This window comes from Podarcis filfolensis, assembly GCF_964270895.1.
Source record: "Podarcis filfolensis genome assembly, chromosome: 2".
In the NCBI taxonomy this organism is placed as follows: domain Eukaryota; kingdom Metazoa; phylum Chordata; class Lepidosauria; order Squamata; family Lacertidae; genus Podarcis; species Podarcis filfolensis.
Window position 1 is genome coordinate 2527067 of NC_139605.1, and position 19961 is coordinate 2547027.

The following is a 19961-nucleotide window of genomic DNA, read 5'->3' on the forward strand; positions in this document are numbered from 1 at the left end:
GCCCGAGCTTCCCCCGACCCCAGCCCCCAGAACAGGCAGCTATCAGCAAGCCTTCAGAGGCGGGGAACTCCCGCCGGGCTCAGAAGGCTTGTGGATAGCTGCCTGAAGCCTGCATTTGCTCCATAGGACGCACACACATTTCCCCTTCATTTTTGGAGGGGGAAAAGTGCGTCCTATAGAGTGAAAAATACGGTAATAATAAGTTTTATTTATACCCCGCCATCCCCGGGCAGAGCCGAGTTCAGAGTGGCTAACACTAGTAAAATTACAGTAAAAACATAATAGGAAAAAAAACCTTACCAATTTAAAATACAGGTTAAAATGCAATTTAAAATGCAGCCTCATTCTAAAAGTAGCCCACAGATCAAAACCATAAGAGGAGGCAAACACAACGGTCAGACTGAGTCCAAACCAAAGGCCAGGTGGAACAGCTCTGTCTTGCAGGCCCTGCGGAAAGATGTCAAGTCCCGCAGGGCCCTAGTCTCTTGTGACAGAGCATTCCACCAAGTTGGGGCCAGTACTGAAAAGGCCCTGGCTTTTAGATTGAGACCAATCTAACCACCTTGTGACTTGGAACCTCCAAAATGTTGTCATTTGTGGACCTTAAGGTCCTCCACCAAGTGTACCGGGAGAGGCGGTCCCGTAGGTACGTGGGTCCTGGGCCACAATTAAAATAATGCATGTCATGCTGCCATTCCTATAATTCTAGTTTAACCAACTCATTTCCGGGTTTGAAATGGTCATAATCCAAAATGATCATCGACGAGGCTGTTCGTAACCTGAGGTACACTGTACAAAGCTACTTATCCTTTACTAACTATTGTGATACGTTACCTTGATTACTTTACTATATGAAAGTACAACTTTACATTGAAACACCAGATCATCACATATATGGGATGCATTTAAATTTGATTTCCACCTATAGGAGCCTGTTCATTAGAAGGAAGAAATGAACCCTTGAGAGAGCCAGTGTGGTGTAGTGGTTAAGAGCGGTGGTTCGTAATCTGCTGAACCGGGTTCGCGTCTCCGCTCCTCCACATACAGCTGCTGGGTGACCTTGGGCTAGTCACGCTTCTCTGAAGTCTCTCAGCCTCACTCACCCCACACAGTGTTTGTTGTGGGGGAGGAAGGGAAAGGAGAATGTTAGCCGCTTTGAGACTCCTTAGGGTAGTGATAAAGCGGGATATCAAATCCAAACTCCTCCTCCTCCTCCTCTTCTTCTTGTTGAGGAAAAATCTTTCTACACTCCATACATCTAAATGGTTCCTTCCATATAAGTCTGTAAACATTTTGTAAGTACTCCATTAAACAGAAGCCGTTTCTGCACTCCTGGAATTTAAATGTTTCTTCCTTTGTGAGTCCATTGATGTTTTGTAAGGTGTCCACTCTGACTGAAGTTCTTTCCACACTCCATACATTTAAATGGTTTCTCACCTGTGTGAGTTTGTTAATGTACTCTTAGTTTCCTTTAGACTGAAGTTCTTTCCACACTTCATACATTTGCTGTATATGGTTTCTCCCGTGTGAGTCCTTTGATGATTTCTTAGCATTCCACTATGACAGAAGCTCTTTCCACACTACATACATTTAAATGGTTTTTCTCCCGTGCGAGTCTGTTGATGTACTCTTAGAGTTTGACTGTGACTGAAGCTATTTCCACACTCCATACATTTAGATCATTTTTCTCCTGTGTGAGTTCGTAGATGTAGGCTTAGAGTTCCCTTTTGACCAAAGCTCTTTCCACACTCCATACATTTAAATGGTTTCTCCCCTGTGTGAGTTCGATGATGTAAATTTACAAGGTCTCTCACCCGTGTGAGTTTGATGATGTCTATTAAGTGATGAACTCTGTCTGAAGCTTTTTCCACACTCCATACATTTAAATGGTTTCTCCCCTGTGTGACTCCGTAGATGTTTTCTAAGGTTTCCATTATGTGTGAAGCTCTTTCCGCAGTCCATACATTTAAATGGTTTCTCCCCTGTGTGAGTTCTACGATGTAAAGTCAGATGATCACCTGAACGAAATCTCTTTCCACATTCCATACATTCATATGGTTTCTCCCCTGTGTGAGTCTGTAGATGTTTTCTAAGGTGTCCATTATGTGTGAAGCTCTTTCCGCAGTCCATACATTTAAATGGTTTCTCCCCTGTGTGAGTTCTACGATGTAAAGTCAGATGATCACCTGAACGAAAGCTCTTTCCACATTCCATACATTCATATGGTTTCTCCCCTGTGTGAGTCCGTAGATGTTTTCTAAGGTTTCCACTATGTGCGAAGCTCTTTCCGCAGTCCATACATTTAAATGGTTTCTCCCCTGTGTGAGTTCTACGATGTAAAGTCAGATGACTACCTGAACGAAAGCTCTTTCCACATTCCATACATTCATATGGTTTCTCCCCTGTGTGAGTCCGTAGATGTTTTCTAAGGTTTCCATTATTTGTGAAGCTCTTTCCGCAGTCCATACATTTAAATAGTTTCTCCACTGTGTGACTCCGTAGATGTTTTCTAAGGTTTCCATTATGTGTGAAGCTCTTTCCGCAGTCCATACATTTAAATGGGTTCTCCCCTGTGTGAGTCCGTAGATGATTTCTAAGGCTTCCATTATGTGTGAAGCTCTTTCCGCAGTCCATACATTTAAATGGTTTCTCCCCTGTGTGAGTTCGATGATGTAAAGTCAGATGTTCATCTGAACGAAAGCTCTTTCCACACTCCATACATTTAAATAGTTTCTCCACTGTGTGAGTCTGTAGATGTTTTCTAAGGTTTCCATTATGTGTGAAGCTCTTTCCGCAGCCCATACATTTAAATGGTTTCTCCCCTGTGTGAGTCCGTTGATGGTTGCTAAGGTTTGCCTTATAGGTGAAGCTCTTTCCACACTCTACACATGTAAATTGTTTTTCTGCTGTGTGACTACTTCGATGTACCGTAAGTTGTATACTCATACTGAATATCAACCCACACTGCATACATTTGTAGGTTTTTTTATCCATGTGAGTTTGATGATGTCTATTAAGTGATGAACTCTGACTGAAGCTTTTTCCACACTCCATACATTTAAATGGTTTCTCCCCTGTGTGACTCCGTAGATGACTTCTAAGGTTTCCATTATGCGTGAAGCTCTTTCCGCAGTCCATACATTTAAATGGTTTCTCCCCTGTGTGAGTTCTATGATGTAAATTCAGATGATCACCTGAACAAAAGCTCTTTCCACATTCCATACATTCATATGGTTTCTTCCCTGTGTGAGTCCATTGATGTTTTCTAAGCACTTTACTAGTGTTGAAGCTCTTTCCACAGTCCATACATTTAAATGGTTTCTCCCCTGTGTGAGTCCATTGATGGTTTCTAAGCACTCCACTAGTGTTGAAGCTCTTTCCACACTCCATACCTTTAAATATTTGACCCCTGTGTGAGTCCGTTGATGTTTGCTTAGCGTTATGCGATGACAGAAGCTCTTCCCACACTCATTTAAATGGTTTTTCTGTTGCGTGAATCCTTTGATGTACAAGAAGTTGTCTACTCATACTGAATTTCCATCCACACTGCATACATTTGTAGGGTTTCTCACTCATGTGAGTTAGATGATGTGAAGTAAGAGATGAAGTTTGTCTGAAGTTCTTTCCACACTCCATACCTTTAAACGGTTTCCCCACTCTGTGAGTTTATTGATGTGAGTTTATTAACTGTGCACATGGACTGAAGCACATTCCACATTCACCACATTTAAATGGTCTCTTCGTATTTCCAAATGAAATTACAGATGACACACTGTCTCCTCCATAACCTGCTTGGAAATGAGAGGGGAGGAAAACCCCTGTTAGTATTTCAAGGAAAAGAACAAAGACTGTAACACACATCAAATGCAATTAGCACCTTCTCTTATTTCAACATATTGTACATTCCTCCCTGTCTTCTTTATGTCCCAAATTTTAAGCCAATGAGGTAAAACAATGCCAAATAATAGGAATGCATCATCAACCTTCCATAATACTAAATCATCATTAATAGTTTGATCTAAGAATACAGTTGTGAGATTGCCTTTTTAAATAAGGACCTGCCTGACAGGAAAGGGAGCTGTTCTCCTTCCACGAACGTGCCCTCCATTTTTCAGAATCAGAGTTGCTAATGGCATTTTTCATTCTCCGTCTAATATTATTCCACCCCTGAGGCACATCTTAGACCTTTGGACCTCTGGATATTTATTAATCACCCACACAGTCCCTTGGGCCCCAGGAGGTGCATAGCAACCATATTGGGAGACCCAGGGTTCAGGTTTTTCTAGGGACTGTAGCATGGAACTAGTGAGAAGGCTTGGCGCTTGGAATAAACTGAAGGTGTGCTCAGGTAGGCTAATGTTCTTGGAGATGGACCTCCATCTGTCAGCCTTGCAGTGCAGAGGGAGAGCTGGAGATGCAGCAAAAGGCTTTTGGAGCCTGGCTGCTGGAATCCCAGATTGAAACACTCACACCAATTTTTATTTATTAGATTTAGAAACCACCCTTCTAAGTTTGAGTGTGAGGGGGAGGCCAGGAGTCCTGTCTCATGCTGTGTGTAGGAGCAAGAGGCATGGATGGCGAGGGAGCTGCTGCAGTGACCTGCCACACCTGTGCCATGTTTGTCCTCCTGACTGAGAATGCGTAGAATTGACAAATGGAAATTGCAGAGTTATGAGAAACTAAAAGATAAAGTGCGTGACTGGCTTCATTATTATCAAATAATGGAGGTCTTCAAGTCAGACAGGAAAAATGGCTTCCAGGTGGAAAAATCAAAACTGGAGACAGAATTGTTAGAGTCCAAAACTAAGAATTTGTCAAAAATGTATAACTTGCTGCTGAAATGGAATACACAGGATGAAACAGTTAAGTCAGCCATGATCAAGTGGGCACAAGACATTGGTCATAACATTATGTTTGAAGACTGGGAACGGTTGTGGACCACCGGTATAAAGTTCACGGCGTGTAACGCCTTAAAAGAAAATATTATGAAAATGATTTATAGGTGGTACATGACCCCAGTCAAACTTGCTAAGATTTACCACTTGCCTGACAATAAGTGTTGGAAATGTAAAGAGAATGAAGGTACATTCTTTCACCTCTGGTGGACGTGCCCAAAGATTAAGGCTTTCTGGGAGAAGATTTATAATGAAATAAAAAAGGTATTTAAATATACCTTTCTGAAGAAACCAGAGGCCTTTCTCCTGGGTATGGTCGGCCAGTTGGTGTCAAAGAAGGACAGGACATTTTTTATGTATGCTACAACAGCAGCAAGAATACTCATTGCAAAGTATTGGAAGACAGAAGAACTACCCACCGTGGAAGAATGGCAGATGAAAGTTATAGACTATATGGGACTGGCAGAGATGACCGGCAGAATCCGAGACCAGGGAAAAGAGACGGCGGAAGAAGATTGGAAGAAATTTAAAGACTATCTTAAGAAACATTGTAAAATTGTTGAATGCTAAGACGTTGTGGATTTTGAAAATATGAGGTTGTACGCTGTAACCATTATGCAATATGAAAAGAAAGGTTAAAATTATTTATTAGAAATTAGGGAGGGATTTGTTGATCAAAATTAATTAGGGATTGGAATGCAGTAAGGGGAGGTACGAGGAGGTCGGGAAAATAAGTTTTATGAAAATAAGGGATTGAAATTATACATGTGGTGTTTTTTGTGTTTTGTGTGTGTTTATGGTTTATGTTTTTGTTTCTTGTTGTGATATGTGTGCTTATAATGTGTGAAAAAGCTAATAAATATCTTATAACAGGATCAGTGTTAGAAACTCATATATAGAGGCTAGGTGCCAAATGTCTTGTTAAATCAAGGTTACAGCCACCCAAAATTGAATGTCTAGGAGTCATGAGAAGAGAAGACTCCCTGGAAAAGACCCTGATGTTGGGAAAGATGGAGGGCACAAGGAGAAGGGGATGACAGAGGACGAGATGGTTGGGCAGTGTACTCGAAGCTACCAGCATGAGTTTGACCAAACTGTGGGAGGCAGTGGAAGACAGGAGTGCCTGGCGTGCTCTGGTCCAGGGGGTCACAAAGAGTCGGACACAACTAAACGACTAAACAACAACAAGAGTTGCCATTTTGGGGTAGGATGGCTCTAAAGTCTTATTTTTCAAATGATGGACAGATTGTGATTGATTCTCAGTTAAACACCTGGCTAGTTCAAAGGACAACCTTGTGCTAGGTTTAAGAACTTCTGAGAACTTAAAGAAATGTCCTTTGATCCAGGGACAGTACACATAGATATTGGCCTATTCTGACTTCTTTTTCTTAATGGTGACACAGACCATTCATAATGAAAGAAGATTCTTCACAACACGTGTGTGAGGGCAGTGGAGACAAGCGACGACAATTCACTATCACATTGTTCACTGCTGCTGCTCATCGGATTAGTGATTTTGTTTAAATGAGCTACACATACTGTAGGGTCTCAGTGCATACTGAAAGGATATACTCCTCAATTTCTCCTGCTCAGTGTTTTTCTATTTTTATTTTTTTGGTTTCAGGCAAGGAGATGAGCTCAGACTCATCGTACCAGAGTCTATCATTTGTCAAATAAGTAAAGCATAAGTTTTATTGATGCTATACGTGACTGTAAAAACCTTCAAAAAAGTTCATCTTGTGTTTTTTTTTAAAGAAATATTTATTAAGGTTTTACAAAAAACATAGAATAGAAAAAGTTAAAACAAAAATTAGCAATTTTACAGAATAGAAAAAGTTAAAACAAAAATTAACAAGCTAAAAAGCACACATAGAAAAAAAAGTAGAAAAAAGATACAAAGTACAAAAGAGAACAAATAGCTAAAAAGAAAAAATTTAAAAATAAATCCATTTTTCAATATCTTTAGACTTGTTTACTTATTTCCTTGACCTCCTCACACCTCCCCTTTCTGTATTCCTGTTTAGAAAAACATTTCAGCAAATCCTTACCCTCTTTCATTTATCTTTATATCTTAACCTATTATAACTATATATTTTCATCCATTATCAATCCATATTTGCATATTCTTATTAATCTTATTACCAATACCACTTATTTTCAATCCAACATCATTTTAACATTCATTAATTTTACAGTATTTCTGCACAGTCTTTAAATTTCTTCCAGTCTTCTTCCACCAACTCTTCTCCGTGGTCTCGGATTCTGCCAGTCATTTCTGCCAATTCCATATAGTCCATCACCTTCATCTGCCACTCTTCCAGCGTGGGTAAATCTTGTGTCTTCCAATACTTTGCAATCAGTATTCTTGCTGCTGTTGTTGCATACATAAAGAAAGTTCTATCCTTCTTTGACACCAATTGGCCAACTATGCCCAGGAGAAAGGCCTCTGGTTTCTTCACGAAAGTATATTTAAATACCTTTTTCATTTCATTATAAATCATCTCCCAGAAAACCTTAATCCTTGGGCACGTCCACCAAAGGTGAAAGAATGTACCTTCATTTTCTTTGCATTTCCAACATTTATTATCGGGCAAATGATAGATTTTTGCAAGCTTGACTGGTGTCATGTACCACCTGTAAATCATTTTCATAATATTCTCTCTTAGGGCATTACATGCCGTAAATTTCATACCTATGTTTCCCAGTCAGCAAACATAATGTTATGTCCAAGATCCTGTGCCCATTTAATCATAGCTGATTTAACCGTCTCGTCCTGAGTGTTCCATTTTAACAGCAAGTTATACATTCTTGAAAGTATCTTAGTTTTGGGATCTAACAATTCTGTTTCCAACTTTGATTTTTCCACCTGGAAGCCAATTTTTTTGTCCAGATTATAAGCCTCTCTTATTTGATAATAGTGAAGCCAGTCTCGCACTTTATCTTTTAATTTCTCAAAACTCTGCAATTTCAATTTGTCTCCTTCTTGCTCCAAAATTTCCCAATATTTCGGCCACTTGGCTTCCATATTGAGCTTTTTCTGAGCCTTTGCTTCCATCGGTGACAACCACCTTGGGGTTTGATTTTCAAGTAAATCTTTATATCTTATCCAGACATTAAACAGTGCTTTCCTGACAATATGGTTTTTAAATACTTTATGTGCTTTAACCTTGTCATACCACAAATATGCATGCCACCCAAAAACATTGTTAAAACCTTCTAGATCCAAAATGTCTGTGTTCTCAAGAAGCAGCCATTCTTTCAACCAGCAGAAGGCTGCTGATTCATAATAAAGTTTAAGGTCTGGCAGGGCAAATCCACCTCTTTCCTTTGCATCAGTTAGTATTTTAAATTTTATTCTGGGCTTCTTGCCCTGCCAGACGAATCTAGAAATGTCTCTCTGCCACTTCTTGAAACAGTCCACTTTTCATCCAAAATTTGTAGTGATTGAAACAAAAATAACATTCTTGGCAATACATTCATCTTTATAGCAGCAATTCACCCCAACAAGGAAAGCTTCAAATTTGACCATATTTCCAGGTCCTTTTTCACTTCTGACCAACATTTTTCATAGTTGTCTTTAAATAAATTCCCATGTCATGTTAATCCCCAGGTATTTCACTTGCTTAACCAATGTTAAACCTGTCTCATTCTGAAACCTCTCTTTCTCAATTGGTGTTAAATTTTTCTCCAGAACTTTACTATTTGACTTGTTCAACTTAAACCCCGCCACATGACCAAATTCTTGAATCATTTCTAGTACTCTTTTAGTACTAGATTCTGGCTCCTGTAAAGTCAGTACTAAATCATCTGCAAAAGCTTTCAATTTATATTGTTTGGCTCCGACCTTTATACCTTTGATCAGACGGTCCCTTCTGATCATATTTAGCAGAACCTCCAGGACCGAAATAAAGAGCAATGGGGAAATTGGGCAGCCTTGTCGTGTCCCTTTCCCTATCTTAAATTCCTCTGTAAAGCATAAGTATTATTGATGCTATACGTGACTGTGAAAACCTTTAAAAAAAGTTCATCTTGTGGGCATGCATATTTGTGGTATGACAAGGTTAAAGCACATAAGGCATTTAAAAACCATATTGTCAGGAAAGCTCTGTTTAATGTCTGGACAAGATATAAAGATTTGCTGGAAAGCAAAACCCCAAGGTGGTTGTCACCTATGGAAGCTAAGTCTCAGAAAAAGCTCAATATGGAGGCCAAATGGCCAAAATATTGGGAAATTCTGGAGCAAGAAGGTGACAGACTGAAACTGCAGAGTTTTGAGAAATTAAAAGACAAAGTGCGAGATTGGCTTCATTATTATCAAATAAGAGAGGCCTACAATTTGGACAAAAAAATTGGCTTCCAGGTGGAGAAATCAAAATTGGAAACAGAACTGTTAGAACCAAAAACTAAGATTTTGTCAAAGATGTATAACTTGCTGTTAAAATGGAATACACAGGATGAAACGGTTAAATCAGCGATGATTAAATGGGCGCAGGACATAGGTCATAACATTATGTTTGCTGACTGGGAGCAGTTGTGGACCACCGGTATGAAGTTTACGGCATGCATTGCCTTAAAGGAGAATATTATGAAAATGATTTACAGGTGGTACATGACCCCAGTCAAGCTTGCAAAAATTTATCACCTGCCTGACAACAAGTGCTGGAAATGTAAAGAAGCTGAGGGAATATTCTTTCACCTTTGGTGGACGTGCCCAAGGGTTAAGGCTTACTGGGAAACGATATATAATGAACTGAAGAAGGTGTTTATATTTACCTTTCCTAATAAACCAGAGGCCTTCCTTTTGGGCATAGTTGGCCAACGGGTGCCAAAGAAAGATAGAACATTTTTTATGTATGCAACAACAGCAGCAAGAATACTTCTTGCCAAGTATTGGAAGACACAAGAACTACCCACCGTGGAAGAATGCCAGATGCAAGTGATTGACTACATGGAGATGGCTGAAATGACTGGCAGAATCCGTGACCAGGGAGAAGAACTGATGGAACAGGACTGGAAAAAGTTTAAGGACTATTTACAAAAATACTGCAAAATGTTTGAGTGTTAACATGATGTGGGAAGTGAAGGTAACAGGGCTTGTGGGATTTGGTTAAATGTGAATGAAAAGAAGAATGTTAAAAAGGAGAAGGGGGTTATGAACAGAATAAAATTATGTCATAGTATATAAGATGAGGAATGGGCTAAAATAATGAAAATTTGGGACATAATAATTAGAAGAATATAATTTAAGCATGGTTTGAATAAGGGTTTGAACTTGCTGAATTTGATTGGAATAAAGAGGAACACAAAAAAGGGAGATGTGAGGAGGTCAGGACAGAGGAGTATGGAATTTTGTAATTTTTTTTTAAAAAGTGGATTTTTCTTTTTTCTTTTTTTGTTATATATCTTTGTTTCTTTGTTTTTTCTGTGAGCTTTATTTAATGGAATGATCTATGTGAAATGATGAATTTTTTGATTTGTAAAACTTTAATAAACATTTATTTAAAAATAAAATAAAAAAGTTCATCTTGTGAAGAAGCAAAGACAACACAAACCTGGGAGTCTCTGTAGATTTTGCGTAGTTATTTTAAGGTGGGGGGCCTCTGAATTCTGCAGCAGCTGAAGTTACTGAACCCTCTTCAGAGGCAGCCCTACATATAACACATTGCAGCAATCTAATCTTGAGGTTACCAGAGCAATTATTGCTTATTAAATTTATTAATCACACTTCATCTAAAGACCACAGAGCAATTATAATGGCGTATAATTCCCCATCAGTCCCCTGGGCAATAATGGGTAGGGAATGTGGCTCCTGATCCCATAGTCAGGACACAGCACTATCCTTGTAGGAATTCTCTGCCCAAGCCTCTCTCACTGTCCTCCTTTGGGCTGGGGGGCCATGGACTCCTCGCCCCCCACCCCAAGGGAGAGCCTCACCTGTGCTCCAACAGGGAAGATCTGCAACACGGGGAAAGGTGGATATTAAAGGTCCAGAGGCCTGATTGTGGGGAAGAAGGGAAAGAGAGAGGAGGTGGAAGCAGGGATGTTTCCAAGGGAAGAGATTCAAAAGGTGAGTATAAAGAAGAAGCCAGCCTTCAAATCGGGGTCACTGTACCTGGCTCCCTTTCCGACTCAGAACCTGAGAGACACTCCCTTCTGGAACATATCCAGGCCATTTTCTGGAATATAAGCCAGGCATCTTTGGGGACATCATCCAGACCTTCTTTTACTGTGGGAACCTTGGATCCATATGGTTGCTGGAATACAGATGTCAATCATAATCCCTGAAAAATCGTCTAAAGACCCCTTGGTATCCACGCCCACCTTGAACTCCCAAGTCACACTGAGCCCCAAAAAACCTTCTCTGCTGAGGTTTCTCTGAAAATACTAATTATCTGCATTTTGCTTTCTCCTTCCTCTATGATCTGGAACATCTTCCTGATGCATTTGTCTGTCTCTGCTCTGTCGTCTTTTGTTTCACTCGTCATTTATCTACCCCCCCTTTTCCTCCAAGGAGGCAGGTGAGGCCAAGAGGCAAGATCCCCCAGGGGAATTTAACCCCCTGCCTCCCAGGTCCTTGTCGGACACTCTTTCTTCTCAGGCTGGTCTCATTCAGGGGCTTCACCCGAGGCTCCAATTGCTTTGACTAGAAGCCTCCTCAAGCAATCTTAGAATGATTGTTATTCTTCTTCTATTTATCTACACCCCACCTTTTTATCCTGACACGGACTCCTTCAAGTGCCCCTCTGCTCTCCTCTCCCAGTGGACCAATGGTCTGGCTTGGAAGAATGCAGATCAAGGGGTCTGGAGCTCTGGAGCTCCCAGCACCCAATGCAGCAGCTTCCCTGGGACAAAATGGGGGGGGGGGTTTCAGCTTGCAGGAATCCTTCTCTAGGTCAATGGAGAAGCCAAGGCAGCCCCTGCAGAAACCCCCCTGCCAGCACCCCAGGTGGAGGCATCCCAGAAAAAGGCCCCGTGCCTCTTTCTTTCTCCACCCCCCTTACCAATTATCAACATGGCGTCTCACCCCCAGGGAGGCTTCCATTCAACCCTCAGCCCCCCAACATCCTCTGCCCCCCTCTTCCCCAGAGACTCCCCTACACCCTCTGGCCTTCCTTGGCACGGCTCGCCCTGCTTGGGGGTGGGGGCTTTTGGGGGCACCCCCTTGGTGGGAAAAAGTGTCTGGTGGGGGGGGGGGCTTCAAAGGAGACGGCGCAAGGGAAACACTGCGGGTGGGGGGGTCCACGCTTTGCAGCTGCATTGCATGGATGCGAGCCTCTCCATATGGGTCCCAGAACAAGAGATTAATGGGGGGGCTCTGTGCCCCTTTCTCTCCGACCCCATCGCCCCTCCCCGCCCTCGTCCCAAGGCAGGAGCTTTTGGGGGAGCAAGAAGGGGTCTCTCTATCCTTTTCCTCTCCCCCCCCTCCCCCCACCGGCATCTTTACCTCTTTCTTCTCTGACCCTCCGCTTCCCTTCGTAGCTATTTCGATTTCCTTTCTTGCAATGCAAAGCGGAGAAGGGGGGTCCGTGGTCGACTGGCGCCCCTTTTCACCTTTCTGAAACCTCTCGCTTCTCCAGGGGCTCCTTCTGCCCCCCCTTTCCTGCAAACTTCCGACCCACAGAGCGACCCCTTCCTGGGAGAAGCCCCTCCCACTTTTCGCATGGGAGCCGGACGTGACGGCGCTGCTTTCGGCTTCCTCCCCTTTGGGCTCCCTTGCGAAGTTGCCCAACTCCACGCCCACCCCATTGACGGGGGAGGGGGTTTCTGGAGGAGGAGGAGGAGCACGGCCGGATCAAGACCCTTTGGTCCCTGAAAGAGAACCCAAACAGACTCCAAACTCTGCAGACAGCATTTTCCAGCTGCTGCCTGGACCACCGAGCAGGGAGGGGAGAGATGCTCTCGGGCTGAAACTCTCCTCGCAAGATTCCCAAAACGGGCCTCTGGTTTCCCACTGGGACTCCGGGAGAGCAGGATTCGGGGCGAGATGGGACCCTTGGTCTGCTCCAACTATAGGGCCTTCTTATGTTGTGTGTGTGCTCGTTCACACGTGTGTGTGTGTTTGTGTGTATGCACCTTCAGGGAGATTCACTGACTCTTCTCTGCAACGAAGATGAACCAGGTGTGCACCCACGTCCCTTCTTGGGGGGGGGGAGAAAATCTCTCGGCAAGTCCTAGGCTCTGTGGTTTAACCCAAAGCGCCACCCGCGTCCCTTCGCCACCGACGTTGTTGTTGTTTAGTCGTGTCCGACTCTTCGTGACCCCATGGACCAGAGCACGCCAGGCACCTCTGTCCTCCACTACCTCCCGCAGTTTGGTCAAACTCATGCTGGTAACCTCGAAAACACCAAAAACAAAAGTTTGCGGCGCCCCAAGGCGCTTTGCACTCAGCCCGATTCCTGGGAGGTCAAGGGCGGCAGGAGGTGCGAGGGGGAGGGGCAGTCTTTCTTGTAAGCCACGCCCCTTTCTAGGGGAAGGTGCTGGGCGATGGGGAGGGCGAGCACCCAGCCTCCCTTTCTCTCTTTCCCTCTGGGAAATTGCATTAACTGGCTTTAATCCTGAAGGCAACAAGACGTATAACAAGATTGCGCCCCCCCACCCACCCCAGCAGGAAACAGATCTCTCTTTTTGCAAGGGTTGCATGTTGGCAGTGCTTCTACCTCTAAAAAAAATAAAGGAAAATGAAACGCTAGCCTGTGCTACTTTTTAAAAAAAATGCCTACGGATGCACCGTCCATGCAAAAGCAACCAAGTTGGATAGGAGGAAGCACATGACTTGGACCCCTTCCAGTCGGGTTTCAGGCCCCACCCTGAGACTGAAACTGCCTTGCTCTAACTGGTTCAAGATCTCCTGTGGTTCCTGGCGGATGTGCGTTCAGACCCCTGGGCTCTCACTTGTGGGGTGCCTCAGGGCTCTGTCCTCTCCCCCATGCTTTTTAACATGCATATAAAACTGCTGAGAGAGACCATCAGGGGGTTTGGGTTGGGTGTTCATCAGTATGCGGATGATACCCAGCTCTACTTCTCTTTCAAATCAGAAGCAGTGAGGGTCCTGTGTGAGTGTCTGGAGGAGGTTGGAGGATGGATGGCAGCTAATGGATGGAGGTTGAATCCTGACAAGACAGAAGTACTGTTTTTGAGGGACAGGGGGCAGGCGGGTGTGGAGGGCTCACTAGTCCTGAATGGGGTAATTGTACCCCTGAAGGACCAGGTGCGCAGCCTGGGAGTCATTTTGGACTCGCAGGTGTCCATGGAGGTGCAGGTCAATTCTGTGTCCAGGGCAGCTGTTTACCAGCTCCATTTGGTACGCAGGCTGAGACCCTGCCCGCCCACAGAGTGTCTTGCCAGAGTGGTGCATACTCTGTTTATCTCCCGCTTGGACAACTGCAATGCGCTCTACGTGGGGCGGCCTTAGAAGGTGGCTTGGAAACTACAACTAATTCAGAATTTGGCAACTGGGCTGGTGACTGGGAGTGGCTGCCAGGACCATATAACACTGGTTCTGAAAGACCTGCATTGGCTCCTGGTACGTATCTGAGCGCAATTCAGAGTGTTGGTGCACACCCTAATTGGCCTTGGCCCTGTATACCGGATGGAGCAAACCCACCCCCATTGTTCAGCCCAGAAACTGAGATCCAGCTCCGAGGGTCTTCTGCTGGTTCCCTCACTCCAAGAAGAAAGTTACAGGGAAGCAGACAGAGGGCCTTCTTGGTGGTGGCGCCCGCCCTGTGAAACGCTCTCCCATGAGATGTATTGAGATGCCATGCAGATAAAGAACCACAGTACATAACTTTTAGAAGACTCCAGAGTGTCTGGGGCAACCCAATCAATGATGATGATGATGATGATGATGATGATGATGATTGCTTGTCATAAAAGCAGTAGCCCTGGGGTAGCCACATGATGCTTATAAGTGAAAATGGACCAACCAGGGGATTCACTGGTACCTGCAGCATCTTTTCTTTCCAAATGTATACCATTCTTCCAGTGGAGTTGTGTTTGGGCCACAGATGGAGAGGTAAGGGTTAACTTTCCCTTCACACTTCAACCCCTCTCTGTGCCCTATTGGTTGGAAGGAAGTTTCTTGTTTCCTGTAATAGTAGGTATGTCTTAGTTCATGGATTTGTAGGACGTTCTCCCCTCTGGGTGCTAAGTTGGGGAGAATCAGGCATGAGTTTCCACTGATGTATTTTACACCCTCTCATGCCACCTGCCACTTGCCCACACTGCCCTGTTCCAACCGTCCCACCTCATGCAAGACGCACACCTAAGAGCTGAGACATTCTTCCTTATTCCACTAAAAAGTAAAGGTAAAGGGACCCCTGAACATTAGGTCCAGTCACGGACGACTCTGGGGTTGCGGCGCTCTTCTCGCTTTACTGGCCGAGGGAGCTGGCGTACAGCTTCCGGGTCATGGCCAGCATGACTAAGCCGCTTCTGGCAAACCACAGCAGCGCACAGAAACGCCGTTTACCTTCCCGCCGGAGCGGTACCTATTTATCTACTTGCAATTCGTTCTTTCGAAATGCTAGGTTGGCTGGAGCTGGGACCGAGCAACGGGAACTCACCCTATTGCAGGGATTGGAACCACCGACCTTCTGGTCTAAACATCCCCTTTATTCCTGCTGCCACCAGGTATGTTTTACCTGAACAATTTGCCCTTCAAAGAATTAGGAGTCATTGCAGCACCATTAATGTATAAACTATTTGTTGCTTTATTATTATTATTATTATTAATAATAATAAGTTTTATTTTTACCCCGCCCTCCCCGGGCAGAGCCGAGTTCAGGGCGGCTAACACCAGTAAAATTACAGTAAAAACATAATAGGGAAAAAAACCATACCAATTTAAAATACAGGTTAAAATGCAATTTAAAATGCAGCCTCATTTTAAAAGTAGCCCACAGATAAAAACCATAAGGGGAGGGAAACACAAGGGTCAGAGTGAGTCCAAACCAAAGGCCAGGTGGAACAGCTCTGTCTTGCAGGCCCTGCGGAAAGATGTCAAGTCCCGCAGGGCCCTAGTCTCTTGTGACAGAGCTGGTACTTTCTGTCAGTTTCCACGCTCCTGAGGTACTTCTGACAGTATAGAAGACCCAGGGGGTCACCACACCCTTCATAACTGGTTTGGGATTCTTCTCTTTCTAGATCTTTCCCTTCCTGACTGAAATGAGACCCAAGTAGGCAGTATCCTCACAGCTTCTACTTCTCCTTGCTTCCAGCCTTCCAGTTAACTCCTGTCTGAATACTCTCTCAAAACTAGTCTTTCTAAGCTCAGAGACCCCTTTCTCTAGCTTGGGATAATTTCCTCAGAGTGCACTTCATACACAGACCAGAACTAACTCCTCTCCCTCGAAACTATCCCTCCACTTTCTCAGAAACGGCTCATTTTATTTTCCCTCCAAAAGTGCTGGCTCCGCCCACCTGTCTTGATAGCCAATCAGAGAGAGGCTCCAGCTCTCTCATGGAATTCTGAGGTCCTGCACCCCCTGATTCTGGCCAAGCTCAGCTGCCCATCACAGATAACTTCCTACAATTACTAATTACACACAATCAACACACCTTGGCTGGTTTGACAGTTGATTCAAAGCAGCTAAGAAAGCTCTAGCTAAGACAATTAAGACATAAGAATCCATCAGAGGAATCCACAGAAAATTTGATCAAACGTAGGTTGGAATACATATTGACATCCTGGGCATCAGTGAACTAAAATGGACGGGAATGGGCGAATTCAGTTCGGATGACCATCACATCTACTACTGTGGGCAAGAAACCCGTAAAAGAAATGGAGTGGCCCTCATAGTCAACAAAAGAGTGGCGAAAGCTGTACTGGGATGCAATCTCAAAAATGATAGAATGATCTCGATACGAATCCAAGGCAGACCTTTTAACATCACAGTAATCCAAGTTTATGCACCAACCACTGGTGCTGAAGAAACTGAAATAGACCAATTTTATGAAGACTTACAAGACCTTATAGAAGTGACACCAAAGAAGGATGTTCTTCTCATTATAGGGGATTGGAATGCTAAAGTAGGGAATCAAGAGATAAAAGGAACAACTGGCAAGTTTGGCCTTGGAGATCAAAACGAAGCAGGGCAAAGGCTAATAGAGTTCTGTCAAGAGAACAAGCTGGTCATCACAAACACGCTTTTCCAACAACACAAGAGACGTCTCTACACATGGACATCACCAGATGGGCAGTATCGAAATCAGATTGATTATATTCTCTGCAGCCAAAGATGGAGAAGCTCTATACAGTCAGCAAAAACAAGACCTGGAGCTGACTGTGGCTCAGATCATCAGCTTCTTATAGCAAAATTCAAGCTTAAACTGAAGAAAGTAGGAAAAACCACTGGGCCGGTAAGATACAATCTAAGTCAAATCCCTTATGAATACACAGTGGAAGTGAGGAACAGGTTTAAGGATTTAGATTTGCTGGACAGAGTGCCTGAAGAACTATGGATGGAGGCTCGTAACATTGTACAGGAGGCAGCAACGAAAACCATCCCAATGAAAAGGAAATGCAAGAAAGCAAAGTGGCTGTCCAACGAGGCCTTACAAATAGCGGAGGAGAGAAGGCAAGCAAAATGCGAGGGAGATAGTGAAAGATACAGGAAATCGAATGCAGATTTCCAAAGAATAGCAAGGAGAGACAAGAAGGCCTTCTTAAACGAGCAGTGCAAACAAATAGAGGAAAACAACAGAATGGGAAGAACCAGAGATCTGTTCAAGAAAATTGGAGATATGAAAGGAACATTTCGTACAAAGATTACCATAATAAAGGACAAAAGTGGTAAGGACCTAACAGAAGCAGAAGACATCAAGAAGAGGTGGCAAGAATACACAGAGGAATTATACCAGAAAGATATGGATGTCTCGTACACCCCAGGTAGTGTGGTTGCTGACCTTGAGCCAGACATCCTGGAAAGTGAAGTCAAATGGGCCTTAGAAAGCACTGCAAATAACAAGGCCAGTGGAAGTGATGGTATTCCAGCTGAACTATTTAAAATTTTAAAAGATGATGCTGTTAAGGTGCTACACTCAATATGCCAGCAAATTTGGAAAACTCAGCAGTGGCCAGAAGATTGGAGAAGATCAGTCTATATTCCAATCCCAAAGAAGGGCAGTGCCAAAGAATGCTCCAACTACCGCACAATTGCACTCATTTCACACGCTAGCAAGGTTATGCTTAAAATTCTACAAGGAAGGCTCAAACAGTATGTGGATCGAGAACTCCCAGAAGTGCAAGCTGGATTTAGAAGAGGCAGAGGAACCAGAGACCAAATTGCAAACATGCGCTGGATTATGGAGAAAGCTAGAGAGTTCCAGAAAGACATCTACTTCTGCTTCATTGACTATGCAAAAGCCTTTGACTGTGTCGACCACAGCAAACTATGGCAAGTTCTTAAAGAAATGGGAGTGCCTGATCACCTCATCTGTCTCCTGAGAAATCTCTATGTGGGACAAGAAGCTACAGTTAGAACTGGATATGGAACAACTGATTGGTTCAAAATTGGGAAAGGCGTACGACAAGGCTGTATTTTGTCTCCCTGCTTATTTAATTTATACGCAGAATACATCATGCGAAAGGCTGGGCTGGATGAATCCCAAGCTGGAATTAAGATTGCCGGAAGAAATATCAACAACCTCAGATATGCAGATGACACAACCTTGATGGCAGAAAGTGAGGAGGAATTAAAGAACCTTTTAATGAGGGTGAAAGAGGAGAGTGCAAAATATGGTCTGAAGCTCAACATCAAAAAAACGAAGATCATGGCCACTGGTCCCATCACCTCCTGGCAAATAGAAGGGGAAGAAATGGAGGCAGTGAGAGATTTTACTTTCTTGGGCTCCATGATCACTGCAGATGGTGACAGCAGCCACGAAATTAAAAGACGCCTGCTTCTTGGGAGAAGGGCAATGACAGGCCTAGACAGCATCTTGAGAAGTAGAGACGTCACCTTGCCAACAAAGGTCCGTATAGTTAAAGCCATGGTTTTCCCAGTAGTGATGTATGGAAGTGAGAGCTGGACCATAAAGAAGGCTGATCGCCGAAGAATTGATGCTTTTGAATTATGGTGCTGGAGAAGACTCTTGAGAGTCCCATGGACTGCAAGAAGATCAAATGCATCCATTCTTAATGAAATCAGCCCTGAGTGCTCACTGGAAGGACAGATTGTGAAGCTGAGGCTCCAGTACTTTGGCCACCTCATGAGAAGAGAAGACTCCCTGGAGAAGACACTGATGCTGGGAAAGATGGAGGGCACAAGGAGAAGGGGGCGACAGAGGATGAGATGGTTGGATAGTGTTTTCGAGGTTACCAGCATGAGTTTGACTAAACTGCGGGAGGTAGTGGAGGACAGAGGTGCCTGGCGTGCTCTGGTCCATGGGGTCACGAAGAGTCGGACACGACTAAACGACTAAACAACAACAACAACAACAAGGTTGGAATACAAGAGTCTGCTCCACGACAAGAAAGCTGAAAATACGAATGCCCTTGGGACTAGCTAATGGAACAGAGGGAAGACAAATGCTGGGAGCTGGTGGCCCAGGGTTTAATTGAAGACAGGTCATCAGAGGAAGCCTGAATGGCAACCAGTCTCCTGTAATGAGATGAAAACCCTTGTTTCTTGCCTGAAATCGAACACAGCATCCCCACGAGCTCCTGGAATGGTGGATAGAATAAAAGGTGGGGAAGGGAGGAAGAAAAGGGATTTCAAAAGCAAAACACTGTAGGTCTTAAGATGGACTAATCATAGCCTAGCCACTAACAATATAGCATTTCAAGCACAGGGAACGGTCAGTTTCCCAGTGGTATGGAAGGTGCAGTTATGGACCCCGTGGCGAGGGTCAGTGGGGACAAAGCTGCTGTGCGTTCCACACACACACTTTTGTGGAAGCAGCCTGTGTCTCCTCCTGGACATTGAGAGACACAGCCATTTAAAGCACGTTTCTCAAGTAGGCATCCTAAACTGCTCAGAGACCTGAGATAAAGGGGCTGCTTCGCTTAATGGAAAGTCCGATGGAAGGAGACCAAGGCCTTTATTTCAATTTAAAAAAATTATT

General features: G+C 43.9%; 1 long non-coding RNA gene across 2 annotated transcripts; it reads right to left on the reverse strand.

Moving 5' to 3' along the window:
* Positions 1-3635: 3635 nt before the first annotated feature.
* LOC310757409 lies at positions 3636-12487 on the reverse strand. 2 transcript variants are annotated; one of them, XR_014545173.1, is made up of 4 exons: positions 12340-12487; positions 11603-11737; positions 11008-11149; positions 10556-10850 (listed from the first exon to the last, which is right to left on the reverse strand). It is a non-coding gene; the product is annotated as an uncharacterized lncRNA (long non-coding RNA). The 2 variants fall into 2 exon arrangements; XR_014545172.1 differs by lacking the exons at positions 10556-10850; positions 11008-11149 and adding an exon at positions 3636-3788.
* Between the last annotated feature and the right edge of the window lie 7474 nt (positions 12488-19961).